Source organism: Phyllobates terribilis, unplaced genomic scaffold (assembly GCF_046119375.1).
Source record: "Phyllobates terribilis strain yellow unplaced genomic scaffold, ASM4611937v1 Scaffold_255__1_contigs__length_2797608, whole genome shotgun sequence".
Lineage (NCBI taxonomy): Eukaryota > Metazoa > Chordata > Amphibia > Anura > Dendrobatidae > Phyllobates > Phyllobates terribilis.
Genome location: NW_027363015.1, coordinates 2,606,789 through 2,629,767, shown reverse-complemented (window position 1 = coordinate 2,629,767; position 22,979 = coordinate 2,606,789). Strand labels below are relative to the sequence as shown.

The following is a 22,979-nucleotide window of genomic DNA, read 5'->3' as shown; positions in this document are numbered from 1 at the left end:
AAGAGGTGGAGTTATGCAGATCTAAAACGCGTGGATTGCAGCAGCAGCAAGCCGAAAAGTGCAGGCATGTAAGGGATCTAGAGGTTGACAACATGTCTTCTTAACGGGAGTCCAGGAGCTCATCTCCACAAATGGACTTTTCAGGATCCTTGGGTGGCTCCGTAGTTTGAAACCAATTCTGGTTATCGCTTCTCGGCCTTTTGGCTAAGATCAAGTGCAGTGATCTAGCGGTTTCTGCCTTGGTCTTGGCTGGGAGGCGCTTGGGGTACCCGGCTCCTTGGCCTGGGGGGATCGCTACACTTATCGGTGGAGCTAAACCCCCCTGCTGCTATTAGGGAGTCGGATTAGTCCCTGGGCAACGAGAGGCGATCACCTTGTCACCACACATAGCTGTGGGGGGCAACTGTCGCCACACATAGCTGTGGTGGCAACATTTGGAGGATTAAAAGGAAAAAACGGAAGGAAAACGGATCGTTGAGATGGAGTTTTGGAAAAAGAAGAGATGCTTACGTTTTTTTGTGAAACGGGAGACGGAAGAAACTTTTTTGGAAGAAAAATGGATTCTGGAAATTTTGAGGAAATATGAAGTTTTGGAGAAGGATATCTACTGTATGCAAGAAATAAAGCAAGGTAAAGTTTGTGATGTGACTCTAGTTTCTGAGGAAAAGTGCATTCATTTTTTCAAAGGCTGGAGTGAAGAGGATTCTGGGAAAATTGGAGTAAGTGCATCATTCATGGGGAAACCGAAGAGTGTGATAATTTACATGGACAATCCGTTTGTGGAAATAGAGGAGATAATGGTTTTTTTGGAATCTAAATGTAAGATGGTAAAGTTTCAGAAATTATACAGGAACAAAGTTGGTATTTGGAACGGAAAGAGACGTTTTTTGGTGTGGACAACAGGAGAAGAAAATTTGCATAATGGGAGGATTATGGTAAACGGGAGTTCTGGGTATTGTTACATGGAAAGCAGCAAAGGAACTTTTGAAAAGAACTTTGGAGGACAAAAGGAAGATATTGGTGATAAAATGAAGAAGGAAGTTGATGCGATAATTATAGAGGAGAATAAGCAGGGAAAAGAAGTTGAAAGTTTAAAGGTGAAATTGAAGAAAAAGGTAACGGTACAGGAAAATTGTGGATCAAGGAAAGTATCTGGTGAAAAGAAAGAAGTAAAAGAGGAAAAGGGTAAAGTGTTGGAGAAGGTGGTGACTTTCAGAGATGATGAGGAAGAGTATGATTGGGAACAGATGCGGTTAGAGCATGAGGAGGAAGAAAAGAAGTTAAGGGGTTTTGTTGGGAGGAAAGTAAAAGAGAAAAAGGGGATATTTAGTTTGGGAAACCGGGTGAAGTAATGTCAGTTGTGATTTGTTTGGAAACTGTTGAAACTGCAAACGAATTGTTATGTTTAACTTTATATATATTAATTCAAATGAAAAAATATAAATATAATATCTAAACACGATGATGGAACTAAAATCTTGAGTTTGGTGATATATGATTTAAGATTATAAAACTTAATTTCTGAGTGTTAAAAAAAAAAAAAAAAAAAAAAAAAAAAAAAAAAAAAAAAAATCTGTTCTTATCAGTTTAATATCTGATACGTCCCCTATCTGGGGACCATATATTAAATGGATTTTTAGAACAGGGAGATGGAAAAAGAGCTTGCTCTGTCCACTCCACGCATTGACCTGGTATTGCAGTATCTCCAGGACCGGTGCACCCCTTCTTTAATGCAGTTTCTAAAATCAGAATGAATTGAATTCAATGTTTTTTGTTCATTTTGCTTGTTTGTCAGATTTGGGGATGGACTCTTTGGCTTTGCTTTTCTTCTCCTCATTGGATTTTTCATGTTCAAAGTTGCAGAAGCCAGATTACAAGCTCATTTTGGTTCAACTTCAGCAACTGTGCATTGCATTGCCATGTAATGTGATGCAATGCTATCTTTCTAGCTCTCCCTTTTTACTTCCTTTTGGATAAACAGACATATTAGGCAAGCATTTTGGAGCTTTCACCTAAATAACTACAGGTGGTGAGATAAGCTGCACAATATAATTGACCTTTCAGTATATTGTTGCACACACACCATCTATTTAGCAAATGCCCTTGTTATCAACAGCAGCCTTTTAAACTCACCTGAGCTAACAGGTATGTGCGCTGGTTACTCTGCTGCGCTTAAAATTTCTTTTTTGGTTTGCTACAATGCCTTTTCTGAAACGTTGTCTCCTTCTGCTGGAACACTGACTTCTTTCATTTAATGCCTGCAGACTATAAAAGAGAACCCAACCCAAAAAGTTTGGTTGATTAGTCTGTGGCATTCTGTTAAACTGTTGCTTATGGCGGTCTCTGTGAGCTTCTCAGCGACATTCAGCCAGCCAGGTATCCTGCCTGCAGTAGATGGAATGTGGCAATGGAACGCTGGCTGCGCGTGTCATAATAGGCTCTGAGCCTTTATATACCTGTGCACAGCAGCAGCCACCTTCAGTCTGCTGCTGGACAGCCAGCAGCAGCAGCAGCAGGAGAGGTATGTAATCAGGAGCCCTCCTGCTAAGGGTAGACAGCTGCTCGTTCCACCCCACCCCCCGCCTTAATTGGTTCTCCTCCCTTCCAACGGTGTTGAGGCGGGTGGGAACAGCAGGGGGTGAAGGTGCTGTGTTTAAAGAGGTGGAGTTATGCAGATCTAAAACGCGTGGATTGCAGCAGCAGCAAGCCGAAAAGTGCAGGCATGTAAGGGATCTAGAGGTTGACAACATGTCTTCTTAACGGGAGTCCAGGAGCTCATCTCCACAAATGGACTTTTCAGGATCCTTGGGTGGCTCCGTAGTTTGAAACCAATTCTGGTTATCGCTTCTCGGCCTTTTGGCTAAGATCAAGTGTAGTATCTGTTCTTATCAGTTTAATATCTGATACGTCCCCTATCTGGGGACCATATATTAAATGGATTTTTAGAACAGGGAGATGGAAAAAGAGCTTGCTCTGTCCACTCCACGCATTGACCTGGTATTGCAGTATCTCCAGGACCGGTGCACCCCTTCTTTAATGCAGTTTCTAAAATCAGAAAGAATTGAATTCAATGTTTTTTGTTCATTTTGCTTGTTTGTCGGATTTTGGGATGGACTCTTTGGCTTTGCTTTTCTTCTCCTCATTGGATTTTTCATGTTCAAAGTTGCAGAAGCCAGATTACAAGCTCATTTTGGTTCAACTTCAGCAACTGTGCATTGCATTGCCATGTAATGTGATGCAATGCTATCTTTCTAGCTCTCCCTTTTTACTTCCTTTTGGATAAACAGACATATTAGGCAAGCATTTTGGAGCTTTCACCTAAATAACTACAGGTGGTGAGATAAGCTGCACAATATAATTGACCTTTCAGTATATTGTTGCACACACACCATCTATTTAGCAAATGCCCTTGTTATCAACAGCAGCCTTTTAAACTCACCTGAGCTAACAGGTATGTGCGCTGGTTACTCTGCTGCGCTTAAAATTTCTTTTTTGGTTTGCTACAATGCCTTTTCTGAAACGTTGTCTCCTTCTGCTGGAACACTGACTTCTTTCATTTAATGCCTGCAGACTATAAAAGAGAACCCAACCCAAAAAGTTTGGTTGATTAGTCTGTGGCATTCTGTTAAACTGTTGCTTATGGCGGTCTCTGTGAGCTTCTCAGCGACATTCAGCCAGCCAGGTATCCTGCCTGCAGTAGATGGAATGTGGCAATGGAACGCTGGCTGCGCGTGTCATAATAGGCTCTGAGCCTTTATATACCTGTGCACAGCAGCAGCCACCTTCAGTCTGCTGCTGGACAGCCAGCAGCAGCAGCAGCAGGAGAGGTATGTAATCAGGAGCCCTCCTGCTAAGGGTAGACAGCTGCTCGTTCCACCCCACCCCCCGCCTTAATTGGTTCTCCTCCCTTCCAACGGTGTTGAGGCGGGTGGGAACAGCAGGGGGTGAAGGTGCTGTGTTTAAAGAGGTGGAGTTATGCAGATCTAAAACGCGTGGATTGCAGCAGCAGCAAGCCGAAAAGTGCAGGCATGTAAGGGATCTAGAGGTTGACAACATGTCTTCTTAACGGGAGTCCAGGAGCTCATCTCCACAAATGGACTTTTCAGGATCCTTGGGTGGCTCCGTAGTTTGAAACCAATTCTGGTTATCGCTTCTCGGCCTTTTGGCTAAGATCAAGTGTAGTATCTGTTCTTATCAGTTTAATATCTGATACGTCCCCTATCTGGGGACCATATATTAAATGGATTTTTAGAACAGGGAGATGGAAAAAGAGCTTGCTCTGTCCACTCCACGCATTGACCTGGTATTGCAGTATCTCCAGGACCGGTGCACCCCTTCTTTAATGCAGTTTCTAAAATCAGAAAGAATTGAATTCAATGTTTTTTGTTCATTTTGCTTGTTTGTCGGATTTGGGGATGGACTCTTTGGCTTTGCTTTTCTTCTCCTCATTGGATTTTTCATGTTCAAAGTTGCAGAAGCCAGATTACAAGCTCATTTTGGTTCAACTTCAGCAACTGTGCATTGCATTGCCATGTAATGTGATGCAATGCTATCTTTCTAGCTCTCCCTTTTTACTTCCTTTTGGATAAACAGACATATTAGGCAAGCATTTTGGAGCTTTCACCTAAATAACTACAGGTGGTGAGATAAGCTGCACAATATAATTGACCTTTCAGTATATTGTTGCACACACACCATCTATTTAGCAAATGCCCTTGTTATCAACAGCAGCCTTTTAAACTCACCTGAGCTAACAGGTATGTGCGCTGGTTACTCTGCTGCGCTTAAAATTTCTTTTTTGGTTTGCTACAATGCCTTTTCTGAAACGTTGTCTCCTTCTGCTGGAACACTGACTTCTTTCATTTAATGCCTGCAGACTATAAAAGAGAACCCAACCCAAAAAGTTTGGTTGATTAGTCTGTGGCATTCTGTTAAACTGTTGCTTATGGCGGTCTCTGTGAGCTTCTCAGCGACATTCAGCCAGCCAGGTATCCTGCCTGCAGTAGATGGAATGTGGCAATGGAACGCTGGCTGCGCGTGTCATAATAGGCTCTGAGCCTTTATATACCTGTGCACAGCAGCAGCCACCTTCAGTCTGCTGCTGGACAGCCAGCAGCAGCAGCAGCAGGAGAGGTATGTAATCAGGAGCCCTCCTGCTAAGGGTAGACAGCTGCTCGTTCCACCCCACCCCCCGCCTTAATTGGTTCTCCTCCCTTCCAACGGTGTTGAGGCGGGTGGGAACAGCAGGGGGTGAAGGTGCTGTGTTTAAAGAGGTGGAGTTATGCAGATCTAAAACGCGTGGATTGCAGCAGCAGCAAGCCGAAAAGTGCAGGCATGTAAGGGATCTAGAGGTTGACAACATGTCTTCTTAACGGGAGTCCAGGAGCTCATCTCCACAAATGGACTTTTCAGGATCCTTGGGTGGCTCCGTAGTTTGAAACCAATTCTGGTTATCGCTTCTCGGCCTTTTGGCTAAGATCAAGTGTAGTATCTGTTCTTATCAGTTTAATATCTGATACGTCCCCTATCTGGGGACCATATATTAAATGGATTTTTAGAACAGGGAGATGGAAAAAGAGCTTGCTCTGTCCACTCCACGCATTGACCTGGTATTGCAGTATCTCCAGGACCGGTGCACCCCTTCTTTAATGCAGTTTCTAAAATCAGAAAGAATTGAATTCAATGTTTTTTGTTCATTTTGCTTGTTTGTCGGATTTTGGGATGGACTCTTTGGCTTTGCTTTTCTTCTCCTCATTGGATTTTTCATGTTCAAAGTTGCAGAAGCCAGATTACAAGCTCATTTTGGTTCAACTTCAGCAACTGTGCATTGCATTGCCATGTAATGTGATGCAATGCTATCTTTCTAGCTCTCCCTTTTTACTTCCTTTTGGATAAACAGACATATTAGGCAAGCATTTTGGAGCTTTCACCTAAATAACTACAGGTGGTGAGATAAGCTGCACAATATAATTGACCTTTCAGTATATTGTTGCACACACACCATCTATTTAGCAAATGCCCTTGTTATCAACAGCAGCCTTTTAAACTCACCTGAGCTAACAGGTATGTGCGCTGGTTACTCTGCTGCGCTTAAAATTTCTTTTTTGGTTTGCTACAATGCCTTTTCTGAAACGTTGTCTCCTTCTGCTGGAACACTGACTTCTTTCATTTAATGCCTGCAGACTATAAAAGAGAACCCAACCCAAAAAGTTTGGTTGATTAGTCTGTGGCATTCTGTTAAACTGTTGCTTATGGCGGTCTCTGTGAGCTTCTCAGCGACATTCAGCCAGCCAGGTATCCTGCCTGCAGTAGATGGAATGTGGCAATGGAACGCTGGCTGCGCGTGTCATAATAGGCTCTGAGCCTTTATATACCTGTGCACAGCAGCAGCCACCTTCAGTCTGCTGCTGGACAGCCAGCAGCAGCAGCAGCAGGAGAGGTATGTAATCAGGAGCCCTCCTGCTAAGGGTAGACAGCTGCTCGTTCCACCCCACCCCCCGCCTTAATTGGTTCTCCTCCCTTCCAACGGTGTTGAGGCGGGTGGGAACAGCAGGGGGTGAAGGTGCTGTGTTTAAAGAGGTGGAGTTATGCAGATCTAAAACGCGTGGATTGCAGCAGCAGCAAGCCGAAAAGTGCAGGCATGTAAGGGATCTAGAGGTTGACAACATGTCTTCTTAACGGGAGTCCAGGAGCTCATCTCCACAAATGGACTTTTCAGGATCCTTGGGTGGCTCCGTAGTTTGAAACCAATTCTGGTTATCGCTTCTCGGCCTTTTGGCTAAGATCAAGTGTAGTATCTGTTCTTATCAGTTTAATATCTGATACGTCCCCTATCTGGGGACCATATATTAAATGGATTTTTAGAACAGGGAGATGGAAAAAGAGCTTGCTCTGTCCACTCCACGCATTGACCTGGTATTGCAGTATCTCCAGGACCGGTGCACCCCTTCTTTAATGCAGTTTCTAAAATCAGAAAGAATTGAATTCAATGTTTTTTGTTCATTTTGCTTGTTTGTCGGATTTGGGGATGGACTCTTTGGCTTTGCTTTTCTTCTCCTCATTGGATTTTTCATGTTCAAAGTTGCAGAAGCCAGATTACAAGCTCATTTTGGTTCAACTTCAGCAACTGTGCATTGCATTGCCATGTAATGTGATGCAATGCTATCTTTCTAGCTCTCCCTTTTTACTTCCTTTTGAATAAACAGACATATTAGGCAAGCATTTTGGAGCTTTCACCTAAATAACTACAGGTGGTGAGATAAGCTGCACAATATAATTGACCTTTCAGTATATTGTTGCACACACACCATCTATTTAGCAAATGCCCTTGTTATCAACAGCAGCCTTTTAAACTCACCTGAGCTAACAGGTATGTGCGCTGGTTACTCTGCTGCGCTTAAAATTTCTTTTTTGGTTTGCTACAATGCCTTTTCTGAAACGTTGTCTCCTTCTGCTGGAACACTGACTTCTTTCATTTAATGCCTGCAGACTATAAAAGAGAACCCAACCCAAAAAGTTTGGTTGATTAGTCTGTGGCATTCTGTTAAACTGTTGCTTATGGCGGTCTCTGTGAGCTTCTCAGTGACATTCAGCCAGCCAGGTATCCTGCCTGCAGTAGATGGAATGTGGCAATGGAACGCTGGCTGCGCGTGTCATAATAGGCTCTGAGCCTTTATATACCTGTGCACAGCAGCAGCCACCTTCAGTCTGCTGCTGGACAGCCAGCAGCAGCAGCAGCAGGAGAGGTATGTAATCAGGAGCCCTCCTGCTAAGGGTAGACAGCTGCTCGTTCCACCCCACCCCCCGCCTTAATTGGTTCTCCTCCCTTCCAACGGTGTTGAGGCGGGTGGGAACAGCAGGGGGTGAAGGTGCTGTGTTTAAAGAGGTGGAGTTATGCAGATCTAAAACGCGTGGATTGCAGCAGCAGCAAGCCGAAAAGTGAAGGCATGTAAGGGATCTAGAGGTTGACAACATGTCTTCTTAACGGGAGTCCAGGAGCTCATCTCCACAAATGGACTTTTCAGGATCCTTGGGTGGCTCCGTAGTTTGAAACCAATTCTGGTTATCGCTTCTCGGCCTTTTGGCTAAGATCAAGTGTAGTATCTGTTCTTATCAGTTTAATATCTGATACGTCCCCTATCTGGGGACCATATATTAAATGGATTTTTAGAACAGGGAGATGGAAAAAGAGCTTGCTCTGTCCACTCCACGCATTGACCTGGTATTGCAGTATCTCCAGGACCGGTGCACCCCTTCTTTAATGCAGTTTCTAAAATCAGAAAGAATTGAATTCAATGTTTTTTGTTCATTTTGCTTGTTTGTCGGATTTGGGGATGGACTCTTTGGCTTTGCTTTTCTTCTCCTCATTGGATTTTTCATGTTCAAAGTTGCAGAAGCCAGATTACAAGCTCATTTTGGTTCAACTTCAGCAACTGTGCATTGCATTGCCATGTAATGTGATGCAATGCTATCTTTCTAGCTCTCCCTTTTTACTTCCTTTTGGATAAACAGACATATTAGGCAAGCATTTTGGAGCTTTCACCTAAATAACTACAGGTGGTGAGATAAGCTGCACAATATAATTGACCTTTCAGTATATTGTTGCACACACACCATCTATTTAGCAAATGCCCTTGTTATCAACAGCAGCCTTTTAAACTCACCTGAGCTAACAGGTATGTGCGCTGGTTACTCTGCTGCACTTAAAATTTCTTTTTTGGTTTGCTACAATGCCTTTTCTGAAACGTTGTCTCCTTCTGCTGGAACACTGACTTCTTTCATTTAATGCCTGCAGACTATAAAAGAGAACCCAACCCAAAAAGTTTGGTTGATTAGTCTGTGGCATTCTGTTAAACTGTTGCTTATGGCGGTCTCTGTGAGCTTCTCAGCGACATTCAGCCAGCCAGGTATCCTGCCTGCAGTAGATGGAATGTGGCAATGGAACGCTGGCTGCGCGTGTCATAATAGGCTCTGAGCCTTTATATACCTGTGCACAGCAGCAGCCACCTTCAGTCTGCTGCTGGACAGCCAGCAGCAGCAGCAGCAGGAGAGGTATGTAATCAGGAGCCCTCCTGCTAAGGGTAGACAGCTGCTCGTTCCACCCCACCCCCCGCCTTAATTGGTTCTCCTCCCTTCCAACGGTGTTGAGGCGGGTGGGAACAGCAGGGGGTGAAGGTGCTGTGTTTAAAGAGGTGGAGTTATGCAGATCTAAAACGCGTGGATTGCAGCAGCAGCAAGCCGAAAAGTGCAGGCATGTAAGGGATCTAGAGGTTGACAACATGTCTTCTTAACGGGAGTCCAGGAGCTCATCTCCACAAATGGACTTTTCAGGATCCTTGGGTGGCTCCGTAGTTTGAAACCAATTCTGGTTATCGCTTCTCGGCCTTTTGGCTAAGATCAAGTGTAGTATCTGTTCTTATCAGTTTAATATCTGATACGTCCCCTATCTGGGGACCATATATTAAATGGATTATTAGAACAGGGAGATGGAAAAAGAGCTTGCTCTGTCCACTCCACGCATTGACCTGGTATTGCAGTATCTCCAGGACCGGTGCACCCCTTCTTTAATGCAGTTTCTAAAATCAGAAAGAATTGAATTCAATGTTTTTTGTTCATTTTGCTTGTTTGTCGGATTTGGGGATGGACTCTTTGGCTTTGCTTTTCTTTTCCTCATTGGATTTTTCATGTTCAAAGTTGCAGAAGCCAGATTACAAGCTCATTTTGGTTCAACTTCAGCAACTGTGCATTGCATTGCCATGTAATGTGATGCAATGCTATCTTTCTAGCTCTCCCTTTTTACTTCCTTTTGGATAAACAGACATATTAGGCAAGCATTTTGGAGCTTTCACCTAAATAACTACAGGTGGTGAGATAAGCTGCACAATATAATTGACCTTTCAGTATATTGTTGCACACACACCATCTATTTAGCAAATGCCCTTGTTATCAACAGCAGCCTTTTAAACTCACCTGAGCTAACAGGTATGTGCGCTGGTTACTCTGCTGCGCTTAAAATTTCTTTTTTGGTTTGCTACAATGCCTTTTCTGAAACGTTGTCTCCTTCTGCTGGAACACTGACTTCTTTCATTTAATGCCTGCAGACTATAAAAGAGAACCCAACCCAAAAAGTTTGGTTGATTAGTCTGTGGCATTCTGTTAAACTGTTGCTTATGGCGGTCTCTGTGAGCTTCTCAGCGACATTCAGCCAGCCAGGTATCCTGCCTGCAGTAGATGGAATGTGGCAATGGAACGCTGGCTGCGCGTGTCATAATAGGCTCTGAGCCTTTATATACCTGTGCACAGCAGCAGCCACCTTCAGTCTGCTGCTGGACAGCCAGCAGCAGCAGCAGCAGGAGAGGTATGTAATCAGGAGCCCTCCTGCTAAGGGTAGACAGCTGCTCGTTCCACCCCACCCCCCGCCTTAATTGGTTCTCCTCCCTTCCAACGGTGTTGAGGCGGGTGGGAACAGCAGGGGGTGAAGGTGCTGTGTTTAAAGAGGTGGAGTTATGCAGATCTAAAACGCGTGGATTGCAGCAGCAGCAAGCCGAAAAGTGCAGGCATGTAAGGGATCTAGAGGTTGACAACATGTCTTCTTAACGGGAGTCCAGGAGCTCATCTCCACAAATGGACTTTTCAGGATCCTTGGGTGGCTCCGTAGTTTGAAACCAATTCTGGTTATCGCTTCTCGGCCTTTTGGCTAAGATCAAGTGTAGTATCTGTTCTTATCAGTTTAATATCTGATACGTCCCCTATCTGGGGACCATATATTAAATGGATTTTTAGAACAGGGAGATGGAAAAAGAGCTTGCTCTGTCCACTCCACGCATTGACCTGGTATTGCAGTATCTCCAGGACCGGTGCACCCCTTCTTTAATGCAGTTTCTAAAATCAGAAAGAATTGAATTCAATGTTTTTTGTTCATTTTGCTTGTTTGTCGGATTTGGGGATGGACTCTTTGGCTTTGCTTTTCTTCTCCTCATTGGATTTTTCATGTTCAAAGTTGCAGAAGCCAGATTACAAGCTCATTTTGGTTCAACTTCAGCAACTGTGCATTGCATTGCCATGTAATGTGATGCAATGCTATCTTTCTAGCTCTCCCTTTTTACTTCCTTTTGGATAAACAGACATATTAGGCAAGCATTTTGGAGCTTTCACCTAAATAACTACAGGTGGTGAGATAAGCTGCACAATATAATTGACCTTTCAGTATATTGTTGCACACACACCATCTATTTAGCAAATGCCCTTGTTATCAACAGCAGCCTTTTAAACTCACCTGAGCTAACAGGTATGTGCGCTGGTTACTCTGCTGCGCTTAAAATTTCTTTTTTGGTTTGCTACAATGCCTTTTCTGAAACGTTGTCTCCTTCTGCTGGAACACTGACTTCTTTCATTTAATGCCTGCAGACTATAAAAGAGAACCCAACCCAAAAAGTTTGGTTGATTAGTCTGTGGCATTCTGTTAAACTGTTGCTTATGGCGGTCTCTGTGAGCTTCTCAGCGACATTCAGCCAGCCAGGTATCCTGCCTGCAGTAGATGGAATGTGGCAATGGAACGCTGGCTGCGCGTGTCATAATAGGCTCTGAGCCTTTATATACCTGTGCACAGCAGCAGCCACCTTCAGTCTGCTGCTGGACAGCCAGCAGCAGCAGCAGCAGGAGAGGTATGTAATCAGGAGCCCTCCTGCTAAGGGTAGACAGCTGCTCGTTCCACCCCACCCCCCGCCTTAATTGGTTCTCCTCCCTTCCAACGGTGTTGAGGCGGGTGGGAACAGCAGGGGGTGAAGGTGCTGTGTTTAAAGAGGTGGAGTTATGCAGATCTAAAACGCGTGGATTGCAGCAGCAGCAAGCCGAAAAGTGCAGGCATGTAAGGGATCTAGAGGTTGACAACATGTCTTCTTAACGGGAGTCCAGGAGCTCATCTCCACAAATGGACTTTTCAGGATCCTTGGGTGGCTCCGTAGTTTGAAACCAATTCTGGTTATCGCTTCTCGGCCTTTTGGCTAAGATCAAGTGTAGTATCTGTTTTTATCAGTTTAATATCTGATACGTCCCCTATCTGGGGACCATATATTAAATGGATTTTTAGAACAGGGAGATGGAAAAAGAGCTTGCTCTGTCCACTCCACGCATTGACCTGGTATTGCAGTATCTCCAGGACCGGTGCACCCCTTCTTTAATGCAGTTTCTAAAATCAGAAAGAATTGAATTCAATGTTTTTTGTTCATTTTGCTTGTTTGTCGGATTTGGGGATGGACTCTTTGGCTTTGCTTTTCTTCTCCTCATTGGATTTTTCATGTTCAAAGTTGCAGAAGCCAGATTACAAGCTCATTTTGGTTCAACTTCAGCAACTGTGCATTGCATTGCCATGTAATGTGATGCAATGCTATCTTTCTAGCTCTCCCTTTTTACTTCCTTTTGGATAAACAGACATATTAGGCAAGCATTTTGGAGCTTTCACCTAAATAACTACAGGTGGTGAGATAAGCTGCACAATATAATTGACCTTTCAGTATATTGTTGCACACACACCATCTATTTAGCAAATGCCCTTGTTATCAACAGCAGCCTTTTAAACTCACCTGAGCTAACAGGTATGTGTGCTGGTTACTCTGCTGCGCTTAAAATTTCTTTTTTGGTTTGCTACAATGCCTTTTCTGAAACGTTGTCTCCTTCTGCTGGAACACTGACTTCTTTCATTTAATGCCTGCAGACTATAAAAGAGAACCCAACCCAAAAAGTTTGGTTGATTAGTCTGTGGCATTCTGTTAAACTGTTGCTTATGGCGGTCTCTGTGAGCTTCTCAGCGACATTCAGCCAGCCAGGTATCCTGCCTGCAGTAGATGGAATGTGGCAATGGAACGCTGGCTGCGCGTGTCATAATAGGCTCTGAGCCTTTATATACCTGTGCACAGCAGCAGCCACCTTCAGTCTGCTGCTGGACAGCCAGCAGCAGCAGCAGCAGGAGAGGTATGTAATCAGGAGCCCTCCTGCTAAGGGTAGACAGCTGCTCGTTCCACCCCACCCCCCGCCTTAATTGGTTCTCCTCCCTTCCAACGGTGTTGAGGCGGGTGGGAACAGCAGGGGGTGAAGGTGCTGTGTTTAAAGAGGTGGAGTTATGCAGATCTAAAACGCGTGGATTGCAGCAGCAGCAAGCCGAAAAGTGCAGGCATGTAAGGGATCTAGAGGTTGACAACATGTCTTCTTAACGGGAGTCCAGGAGCTCATCTCCACAAATGGACTTTTCAGGATCCTTGGGTGGCTCCGTAGTTTGAAACCAATTCTGGTTATCGCTTCTCGGCCTTTTGGCTAAGATCAAGTGTAGTATCTGTTCTTATCAGTTTAATATCTGATACGTCCCCTATCTGGGGACCATATATTAAATGGATTTTTAGAACAGGGAGATGGAAAAAGAGCTTGCTCTGTCCACTCCACGCATTGACCTGGTATTGCAGTATCTCCAGGACCGGTGCACCCCTTCTTTAATGCAGTTTCTAAAATCAGAAAGAATTGAATTCAATGTTTTTTGTTCATTTTGCTTGTTTGTCGGATTTGGGGATGGACTCTTTGGCTTTGCTTTTCTTCTCCTCATTGGATTTTTCATGTTCAAAGTTGCAGAAGCCAGATTACAAGCTCATTTTGGTTCAACTTCAGCAACTGTGCATTGCATTGCCATGTAATGTGATGCAATGCTATCTTTCTAGCTCTCCCTTTTTACTTCCTTTTGGATAAACAGACATATTAGGCAAGCATTTTGGAGCTTTCACCTAAATAACTACAGGTGGTGAGATAAGCTGCACAATATAATTGACCTTTCAGTATATTGTTGCACACACACCATCTATTTAGCAAATGCCCTTGTTATCAACAGCAGCCTTTTAAACTCACCTGAGCTAACAGGTATGTGCGCTGGTTACTCTGCTGCGCTTAAAATTTCTTTTTTGGTTTGCTACAATGCCTTTTCTGAAACGTTGTCTCCTTCTGCTGGAACACTGACTTCTTTCATTTAATGCCTGCAGACTATAAAAGAGAACCCAACCCAAAAAGTTTGGTTGATTAGTCTGTGGCATTCTGTTAAACTGTTGCTTATGGCGGTCTCTGTGAGCTTCTCAGCGACATTCAGCCAGCCAGGTATCCTGCCTGCAGTAGATGGAATGTGGCAATGGAACGCTGGCTGCGCGTGTCATAATAGGCTCTGAGCCTTTATATACCTGTGCACAGCAGCAGCCACCTTCAGTCTGCTGCTGGACAGCCAGCAGCAGCAGCAGCAGGAGAGGTATGTAATCAGGAGCCCTCCTGCTAAGGGTAGACAGCTGCTCGTTCCACCCCACCCCCCGCCTTAATTGGTTCTCCTCCCTTCCAACGGTGTTGAGGCGGGTGGGAACAGCAGGGGGTGAAGGTGCTGTGTTTAAAGAGGTGGAGTTATGCAGATCTAAAACGCGTGGATTGCAGCAGCAGCAAGCCGAAAAGTGCAGGCATGTAAGGGATCTAGAGGTTGACAACATGTCTTCTTAACGGGAGTCCAGGAGCTCATCTCCACAAATGGACTTTTCAGGATCCTTGGGTGGCTCCGTAGTTTGAAACCAATTCTGGTTATCGCTTCTCGGCCTTTTGGCTAAGATCAAGTGTAGTATCTTTTGAAAAGGCAGTTTTGTCCTTGGGCTGCCCTAGTAAATTGATGCATATTACACACTGGTTTGGTGCACTTGTTAGTACGCCAGGTGGCTCATAGAGTTATCTGATGGAAAACATGGCCCTCCAGGATCGAAGTCACTAGGCTGGGTAAGTGTGAGGGCTTTGGAGCAATGTGCCCCAGGAGTAGGCGCCCTGGTGGGAGTCCAAGCTTACTGGGACTGGGAACCCCAGAAAGACTTGGCTTCGTAGCACGCCGCACCTTTGCCAATCATACTTTCTGAGCAACCCCCCCTATTCCTGGCCTCCGGGCTAGGAAGGGGAATTTTTATAAACCCGGTCGGAGGTCCGGTCAGCTTTGGGCTGAGAAACCAACACAGGCTCCAGCTCCACTAGGGTGGCAGCCTAGATGGAAGCTGGGAGCACGAAAACGGCTCTTCTCCGGCTTCGGCTAGGGAGAGCATCGGAGATCCCTGACCCTCGCTGTGGCCTTCTGGCTCGGAGGGATGGGGATGGTTTATTGGGAACCCTCTCCTCCGGGAAGGGTCCACATGAATCCTCACCTCGTGCGCTGTTTTGGTGTGACTTCGGTCACATTTTTCAGTGCCTTGGATGCAGCTTCAATCAAAAAATCTGTTCTTATCAGTTTAATATCTGATACGTCCCCTATCTGGGGACCATATATTAAATGGATTTTTAGAACAGGGAGATGGAAAAAGAGCTTGCTCTGTCCACTCCACGCATTGACCTGGTATTGCAGTATCTCCAGGACCGGTGCACCCCTTCTTTAATGCAGTTTCTAAAATCAGAAAGAATTGAATTCAATGTTTTTTGTTCATTTTGCTTGTTTGTCGGATTTGGGGATGGACTCTTTGGCTTTGCTTTTCTTCTCCTCATTGGATTTTTCATGTTCAAAGTTGCAGAAGCCAGATTACAAGCTCATTTTGGTTCAACTTCAGCAACTGTGCATTGCATTGTCATGTAATGTGATGCAATGCTATCTTTCTAGCTCTTCCTTTTTACTTCCTTTTGGATAAACAGACATATTAGGCAAGCATTTTGGAGCTTTCACCTAAATAACTACAGGTGGTGAGATAAGCTGCACAATATAATTGACCTTTCAGTATATTGTTGCACACACACCATCTATTTAGCAAATGCCCTTGTTATCAACAGCAGCCTTTTAAACTCACCTGAGCTAACAGGTATGTGCGCTGGTTACTCTGCTGCGCTTAAAATTTCTTTTTTGGTTTGCTACAATGCCTTTTCTGAAACGTTGTCTCCTTCTGCTGGAACACTGACTTCTTTCATTTAATGCCTGCAGACTATAAAAGAGAACCCAACCCAAAAAGTTTGGTTGATTAGTCTGTGGCATTCTGTTAAACTGTTGCTTATGGCGGTCTCTGTGAGCTTCTCAGCGACATTCAGCCAGCCAGGTATCCTGCCTGCAGTAGATGGAATGTGGCAATGGAACGCTGGCTGCGCGTGTCATAATAGGCTCTGAGCCTTTATATACCTGTGCACAGCAGCAGCCACCTTCAGTCTGCTGCTGGACAGCCAGCAGCAGCAGCAGCAGGAGAGGTATGTAATCAGGAGCCCTCCTGCTAAGGGTAGACAGCTGCTCGTTCCACCCCACCCCCCGCCTTAATTGGTTCTCCTCCCTTCCAACGGTGTTGAGGCGGGTGGGAACAGCAGGGGGTGAAGGTGCTGTGTTTAAAGAGGTGGAGTTATGCAGATCTAAAACGCGTGGATTGCAGCAGCAGCAAGCCGAAAAGTGCAGGCATGTAAGGGATCTAGAGGTTGACAACATGTCTTCTTAACGGGAGTCCAGGAGCTCATCTCCACAAATGGACTTTTCAGGATCCTTGGGTGGCTCCGTAGTTTGAAACCAATTCTGGTTATCGCTTCTCGGCCTTTTGGCTAAGATCAAGTGTAGTATCTGTTCTTATCAGTTTAATATCTGATACGTCCCCTATCTGGGGACCATATATTAAATGGATTTTTAGAACAGGGAGATGGAAAAAGAGCTTGCTCTGTCCACTCCACGCATTGACCTGGTATTGCAGTATCTCCAGGACCGGTGCACCCCTTCTTTAATGCAGTTTCTAAAATCAGAAAGAATTGAATTCAATGTTTTTTGTTCATTTTGCTTGTTTGTCGGATTTGGGGATGGACTCTTTGGCTTTGCTTTTCTTCTCCTCATTGGATTTTTCATGTTCAAAGTTGCAGAAGCCAGATTACAAGCTCATTTTGGTTCAACTTCAGCAACTGTGCATTGCATTGCCATGTAATGTGATGCAATGCTATCTTTCTAGCTCTCCCTTTTTACTTCCTTTTGGATAAACAGACATATTAGGCAAGCATTTTGGAGCTTTCACCTAAATAACTACAGGTGGTGAGATAAGCTGCACAATATAATTGACCTTTCAGTATATTGTTGCACACACACCATCTATTTAGCAAATGCCCTTGTTATCAACAGCAGCCTTTTAAACTCACCTGAGCTAACAGGTATGTGCGCTGGTTACTCTGCTGCGCTTAAAATTTCTTTTTTGGTTTGCTACAATGCCTTTTCTGAAACGTTGTCTCCTTCTGCTGGAACACTGACTTCTTTCATTTAATGCCTGCAGACTATAAAAGAGAACCCAACCCAAAAAGTTTGGTTGATTAGTCTGTGGCATTGTGTTAAACTGTTGCTTATGGCGGTCTCTGTGAGCTTCTCAGCGACATTCAGCCAGCCAGGTATCCTGCCTGCAGTAGATGGAATGTGGCAATGGAACGCTGGCTGCGCGTGTCATAATAGGCTCTGAGCCTTTATATACCTGTGCACAGCAGCAGCCACCTTCAGTCTGCTGCTGGACAGCCAGCAGCAGCAGCAGCAGGAGAGGTATGTAATCAGGAGCCCTCCTGCTAAGGGTAGACAGCTGCTCGTTCCACCCCACCCCCCGCCTTAATTGGTTCTCCTCCCTTCCAACGGTGTTGAGGCGGGTGGGAACAGCAGGGGGTGAAGGTGCTGTGTTTAAAGAGGTGGAGTTATGCAGATCTAAAACGCGTGGATTGCAGCAGCAGCAAGCCGAAAAGTTTAGGCATGTAAGGGATCTAGAGGTTGACCACATGTCTTCTTAACGGGAGTCCAGGAGCTCATCTCCACAAATGGACTTTTCAGGATCCTTGGGTGGCTCCGTAGTTTGAAACCAATTCTGGTTATCGCTTCTCGGCCTTTTGGCTAAGATCAAGTGTAGTATCTGTTCTTATCAGTTTAATATCTGATACGTCCCCTATCTGGGGACCATATATTAAATGGATTTTTAGAACAGGGAGATGGAAAAAGAGCTTGCTCTGTCCACTCCACGCATTGACCTGGTATTGCAGTATCTCCAGGACCGGTGCACCCCTTCTTTAATGCAGTTTCTAAAATCAGAAAGAATTGAATTCAATGTTTTTTGTTCATTTTGCTTGTTTGTCGGATTTGGGGATGGACTCTTTGGCTTTGCTTTTCTTCTCCTCATTGGATTTTTCATGTTCAAAGTTGCAGAAGCCAGATTACAAGCTCATTTTGGTTCAACTTCAGCAACTGTGCATTGCATTGCCATGTAATGTGATGCAATGCTATCTTTCTAGCTCTCCCTTTTTACTTCCTTTTGGATAAACAGACATATTAGGCAAGCATTTTGGAGCTTTCACCTAAATAACTACAGGTGGTGAGATAAGCTGCACAATATAATTGACCTTTCAGTATATTGTTGCACACACACCATCTATTTAGCAAATGCCCTTGTTATCAACAGCAGCCTTTTAAACTCACCTGAGCTAACAGGTATGTGCGCTGGTTACTCTGCTGCGCTTAAAATTTCTTTTTTGGTTTGCTACAATGCCTTTTCTGAAACGTTGTCTCCTTCTGCTGGAACACTGACTTCTTTCATTTAATGCCTGCAGACTATAAAAGAGAACCCAACCCAAAAAGTTTGGTTGATTAGTCTGTGGCATTCTGTTAAACTGTTGCTTATGGCGGTCTCTGTGAGCTTCTCAGCGACATTCAGCCAGCCAGGTATCCTGCCTGCAGTAGATGGAATGTGGCAATGGAACGCTGGCTGCGCGTGTCATAATAGGCTCTGAGCCTTTATATACCTGTGCACAGCAGCAGCCACCTTCAGTCTGCTGCTGGACAGCCAGCAGCAGCAGCAGCAGGAGAGGTATGTAATCAGGAGCCCTCCTGCTAAGGGTAGACAGCTGCTCGTTCCACCCCACCCCCCGCCTTAATTGGTTCTCCTCCCTTCCAACGGTGTTGAGGCGGGTGGGAACAGCAGGGGGTGAAGGTGCTGTGTTTAAAGAGGTGGAGTTATGCAGATCTAAAACGCGTGGATTGCAGCAGCAGCAAGCCGAAAAGTGCAGGCATGTAAGGGATCTAGAGGTTGACAACATGTCTTCTTAACGGGAGTCCAGGAGCTCATCTCCACAAATGGACTTTTCAGGATCCTTGGGTGGCTCCGTAGTTTGAAACCAATTCTGGTTATCGCTTCTCGGCCTTTTGGCTAAGATCAAGTGTAGTATCTGTTCTTATCAGTTTAATATCTGATACGTCCCCTATCTGGGGACCATATATTAAATGGATTTTTAGAACAGGGAGATGGAAAAAGAGCTTGCTCTGTCCACTCCACGCATTGACCTGGTATTGCAGTATCTCCAGGACCGGTGCACCCCTTCTTTAATGCAGTTTCTAAAATCAGAAAGAATTGAATTCAATGTTTTTTGTTCATTTTGCTTGTTTGTCGGATTTGGGGATGGACTCTTTGGCTTTGCTTTTCTTCTCCTCATTGGATTTTTCATGTTCAAAGTTGCAGAAGCCAGATTACAAGCTCATTTTGGTTCAACTTCAGCAACTGTGCATTGCATTGCCATGTAATGTGATGCAATGCTATCTTTCTAGCTCTCCCTTTTTACTTCCTTTTGGATAAACAGACATATTAGGCAAGCATTTTGGAGCTTTCACCTAAATAACTACAGGTGGTGAGATAAGCTGCACAATATAATTGACCTTTCAGTATATTGTTGCACACACACCATCTATTTAGCAAATGCCCTTGTTATCAACAGCAGCCTTTTAAACTCACCTGAGCTAACAGGTATGTGCGCTGGTTACTCTGCTGCGCTTAAAATTTCTTTTTTGGTTTGCTACAATGCCTTTTCTGAAACGTTGTCTCCTTCTGCTGGAACACTGACTTCTTTCATTTAATGCCTGCAGACTATAAAAGAGAACCCAACCCAAAAAGTTTGGTTGATTAGTCTGTGGCATTCTGTTAAACTGTTGCTTATGGCGGTCTCTGTGAGCTTCTCAGCGACATTCAGCCAGCCAGGTATCCTGCCTGCAGTAGATGGAATGTGGCAATGGAACGCTGGCTGCGCGTGTCATAATAGGCTCTGAGCCTTTATATACCTGTGCACAGCAGCAGCCACCTTCAGTCTGCTGCTGGACAGCCAGCAGCAGCAGCAGGAGAGGTATGTAATCAGGAGCCCTCCTGCTAAGGGTAGACAGCTGCTCATTCCACCCCACCCCCCGCCTTAATTGGTTCTCCTCCCTTCCAACGGTGTTGAGGCGGGTGGGAACAGCAGGGGGTGAAGGTGCTGTGTTTAAAGAGGTGGAGTTATGCAGATCTAAAACGCGTGGATTGCAGCAGCAGCAAGCCGAAAAGTGCAGGCATGTAAGGGATCTAGAGGTTGACAACATGTCTTCTTAACGGGAGTCCAGGAGCTCATCTCCACAAATGGACTTTTCAGGATCCTTGGGTGGCTCCGTAGTTTGAAACCAATTCTGGTTATCGCTTCTCGGCCTTTTGGCTAAGATCAAGTGTAGTATCTGTTCTTATCAGTTTAATATCTGATACGTCCCCTATCTGGGGACCATATATTAAATCGATTTTTAGAACAGGGAGATGGAAAAAGAGCTTGCTCTGTCCACTCCACGCATTGACCTGGTATTGCAGTATCTCCAGGACCGGTGCACCCCTTCTATAATGCAGTTTCTAAACTCAGAAAGAATTGAATTCAATGTTTTTTGTTCATTTTGCTTGTTTGTCGGATTTTGGGATGGACTCTTTGGCTTTGCTTTTCTTCTCCTCATTGGATTTTTCATGTTCAAAGTTGCAGAAGCCAGATTACAAGCTCATTTTGGTTCAACTTCAGCAACTGTGCATTGCATTGCCATGTAATGTGATGCAATGCTATCTTTCTAGCTCTCCCTTTTTACTTCCTTTTGGATAAACAGACATATTAGGCAAGCATTTTGGAGCTTTCACCTAAATAACTACAGGTGGTGAGATAAGCTGCACAATATAATTGACCTTTCAGTATATTGTTGCACACACACCATCTATTTAGCAAATGCCCTTGTTATCAACAGCAGCCTTTTAAACTCACCTGAGCTAACAGGTATGTGCGCTGGTTACTCTGCTGCGCTTAAAATTTCTTTTTTGGTTTGCTACAATGCCTTTTCTGAAACGTTGTCTCCTTCTGCTGGAACACTGACTTCTTTCATTTAATGCCTGCAGACTATAAAAGAGAACCCAACCCAAAAAGTTTGGTTGATTAGTCTGTGGCATTCTGTTAAACTGTTGCTTATGGCGGTCTCTGTGAGCTTCTCAGCGACATTCAGCCAGCCAGGTATCCTGCCTGCAGTAGATGGAATGTGGCAATGGAACGCTGGCTGCGCGTGTCATAATAGGCTCTGAGCCTTTATATACCTGTGCACAGCAGCAGCCACCTTCAGTCTGCTGCTGGACAGCCAGCAGCAGCAGCAGCAGGAGAGGTATGTAATCAGGAGCCCTCCTGCTAAGGGTAGACAGCTGATCGTTCCACCCCACCCCCCGCCTTAATTGGTTCTCCTCCCTTCCAACGGTGTTGAGGCGGGTGGGAACAGCAGGGGGTGAAGGTGCTGTGTTTAAAGAGGTGGAGTTATGCAGATCTAAAACGCGTGGATTGCAGCAGCAGCAAGCCGAAAAGTGCAGGCATGTAAGGGATCTAGAGGTTGACAACATGTCTTCTTAACGGGAGTCCAGGAGCTCATCTCCACAAATGGACTTTTCAGGATCCTTGGGTGGCTCCGTAGTTTGAAACCAATTCTGGTTATCGCTTCTCGGCCTTTTGGCTAAGATCAAGTGTAGTATCTGTTCTTATCAGTTTAATATCTGATACGTCCCCTATCTGGGGACCATATATTAAATGGATTTTTAGAACAGGGAGATGGAAAAAGAGCTTGCTCTGTCCACTCCACGCATTGACCTGGTATTGCAGTATCTCCAGGACCGGTGCACCCCTTCTTTAATGCAGTTTCTAAAATCAGAAAGAATTGAATTCAATGTTTTTTGTTCATTTTGCTTGTTTGTCGGATTTGGGGATGGACTCTTTGGCTTTGCTTTTCTTCTCCTCATTGGATTTTTCATGTTCAAAGTTGCAGAAGCCAGATTACAAGCTCATTTTGGTTCAACTTCAGCAACTGTGCATTGCATTGCCATGTAATGTGATGCAATGCTATCTTTCTAGCTCTCCCTTTTTACTTCCTTTTGGATAAACAGACATATTAGGCAAGCATTTTGGAGCTTTCACCTAAATAACTACAGGTGGTGAGATAAGCTGCACAATATAATTGACCTTTCAGTATATTGTTGCACACACACCATCTATTTAGCAAATGCCCTTGTTATCAACAGCAGCCTTTTAAACTCACCTGAGCTAACAGGTATGTGCGCTGGTTACTCTGCTGCGCTTAAAATTTCTTTTTTGGTTTGCTACAATGCCTTTTCTGAAACGTTGTCTCCTTCTGCTGGAACACTGACTTCTTTCATTTAATGCCTGCAGACTATAAAAGAGAACCCAACCCAAAAAGTTTGGTTGATTAGTCTGTGGCATTCTGTTAAACTGTTGCTTATGGCGGTCTCTGTGAGCTTCTCAGTGACATTCAGCCAGCCAGGTATCCTGCCTGCAGTAGATGGAATGTGGCAATGGAACGCTGGCTGCGCGTGTCATAATAGGCTCTGAGCCTTTATATACCTGTGCACAGCAGCAGCCACCTTCAGTCTGCTGCTGGACAGCCAGCAGCAGCAGCAGCAGGAGAGGTATGTAATCAGGAGCCCTCCTGCTAAGGGTAGACAGCTGCTCGTTCCACCCCACCCCCCGCCTTAACTGGTTCTCCTCCCTTCCAACGGTGTTGAGGCGGGTGGGAACAGCAGGGGGTGAAGGTGCTGTGTTTAAAGAGGTGGAGTTATGCAGATCTAAAACGCGTGGATTGCAGCAGCAGCAAGCCGAAAAGTGCAGGCATGTAAGGGATCTAGAGGTTGACAACATGTCTTCTTAAC

The 22,979-nt window shown here is 44.8% G+C and overlaps 15 non-coding genes and 2 pseudogenes across 15 annotated transcripts; all 17 read left to right on the top strand.

The window, feature by feature from the left end:
• Positions 1 to 1,512: 1,512 nt before the first annotated feature.
• On the top strand, positions 1,513 to 1,725 carry LOC141219212 (U2 spliceosomal RNA; annotated as a pseudogene).
• Positions 1,726 to 2,840: 1,115 nt separating this feature from the next.
• Positions 2,841 to 3,031, top strand: LOC141219048 (U2 spliceosomal RNA). Its single transcript, XR_012287677.1, has one exon. It is a non-coding gene; the product is annotated as a U2 spliceosomal RNA (small nuclear RNA).
• A 1,115-nt stretch (positions 3,032 to 4,146) lies between these two features.
• LOC141219047 (U2 spliceosomal RNA) lies at positions 4,147 to 4,337 on the top strand. The gene has a single exon (XR_012287676.1). It is a non-coding gene; the product is annotated as a U2 spliceosomal RNA (small nuclear RNA).
• Positions 4,338 to 5,452: 1,115 nt separating this feature from the next.
• LOC141219046 (U2 spliceosomal RNA) lies at positions 5,453 to 5,643 on the top strand. Its single transcript, XR_012287675.1, has one exon. It is a non-coding gene; the product is annotated as a U2 spliceosomal RNA (small nuclear RNA).
• A 1,115-nt stretch (positions 5,644 to 6,758) lies between these two features.
• Positions 6,759 to 6,949, top strand: LOC141219045 (U2 spliceosomal RNA). The gene has a single exon (XR_012287674.1). It is a non-coding gene; the product is annotated as a U2 spliceosomal RNA (small nuclear RNA).
• A 1,115-nt stretch (positions 6,950 to 8,064) lies between these two features.
• Positions 8,065 to 8,255, top strand: LOC141219044 (U2 spliceosomal RNA). The gene has a single exon (XR_012287673.1). It is a non-coding gene; the product is annotated as a U2 spliceosomal RNA (small nuclear RNA).
• A 1,115-nt stretch (positions 8,256 to 9,370) lies between these two features.
• On the top strand, positions 9,371 to 9,561 carry LOC141219150 (U2 spliceosomal RNA). Its single transcript, XR_012287780.1, has one exon. It is a non-coding gene; the product is annotated as a U2 spliceosomal RNA (small nuclear RNA).
• A 1,115-nt stretch (positions 9,562 to 10,676) lies between these two features.
• LOC141219043 (U2 spliceosomal RNA) lies at positions 10,677 to 10,867 on the top strand. Its single transcript, XR_012287672.1, has one exon. It is a non-coding gene; the product is annotated as a U2 spliceosomal RNA (small nuclear RNA).
• A 1,115-nt stretch (positions 10,868 to 11,982) lies between these two features.
• Positions 11,983 to 12,173, top strand: LOC141219160 (U2 spliceosomal RNA). The gene has a single exon (XR_012287789.1). It is a non-coding gene; the product is annotated as a U2 spliceosomal RNA (small nuclear RNA).
• A 1,115-nt stretch (positions 12,174 to 13,288) lies between these two features.
• Positions 13,289 to 13,479, top strand: LOC141219042 (U2 spliceosomal RNA). Its single transcript, XR_012287670.1, has one exon. It is a non-coding gene; the product is annotated as a U2 spliceosomal RNA (small nuclear RNA).
• A 1,115-nt stretch (positions 13,480 to 14,594) lies between these two features.
• LOC141219219 (U2 spliceosomal RNA) lies at positions 14,595 to 14,710 on the top strand (annotated as a pseudogene).
• A 524-nt stretch (positions 14,711 to 15,234) lies between these two features.
• LOC141219177 (U2 spliceosomal RNA) lies at positions 15,235 to 15,416 on the top strand. The gene has a single exon (XR_012287806.1). It is a non-coding gene; the product is annotated as a U2 spliceosomal RNA (small nuclear RNA).
• A 1,115-nt stretch (positions 15,417 to 16,531) lies between these two features.
• Positions 16,532 to 16,722, top strand: LOC141219040 (U2 spliceosomal RNA). The gene has a single exon (XR_012287668.1). It is a non-coding gene; the product is annotated as a U2 spliceosomal RNA (small nuclear RNA).
• Positions 16,723 to 17,837: 1,115 nt separating this feature from the next.
• LOC141219039 (U2 spliceosomal RNA) lies at positions 17,838 to 18,028 on the top strand. Its single transcript, XR_012287667.1, has one exon. It is a non-coding gene; the product is annotated as a U2 spliceosomal RNA (small nuclear RNA).
• A 1,115-nt stretch (positions 18,029 to 19,143) lies between these two features.
• On the top strand, positions 19,144 to 19,334 carry LOC141219038 (U2 spliceosomal RNA). The gene has a single exon (XR_012287666.1). It is a non-coding gene; the product is annotated as a U2 spliceosomal RNA (small nuclear RNA).
• Positions 19,335 to 20,446: 1,112 nt separating this feature from the next.
• On the top strand, positions 20,447 to 20,637 carry LOC141219136 (U2 spliceosomal RNA). Its single transcript, XR_012287766.1, has one exon. It is a non-coding gene; the product is annotated as a U2 spliceosomal RNA (small nuclear RNA).
• A 1,115-nt stretch (positions 20,638 to 21,752) lies between these two features.
• Positions 21,753 to 21,943, top strand: LOC141219037 (U2 spliceosomal RNA). Its single transcript, XR_012287664.1, has one exon. It is a non-coding gene; the product is annotated as a U2 spliceosomal RNA (small nuclear RNA).
• Positions 21,944 to 22,979: the final 1,036 nt, after the last annotated feature.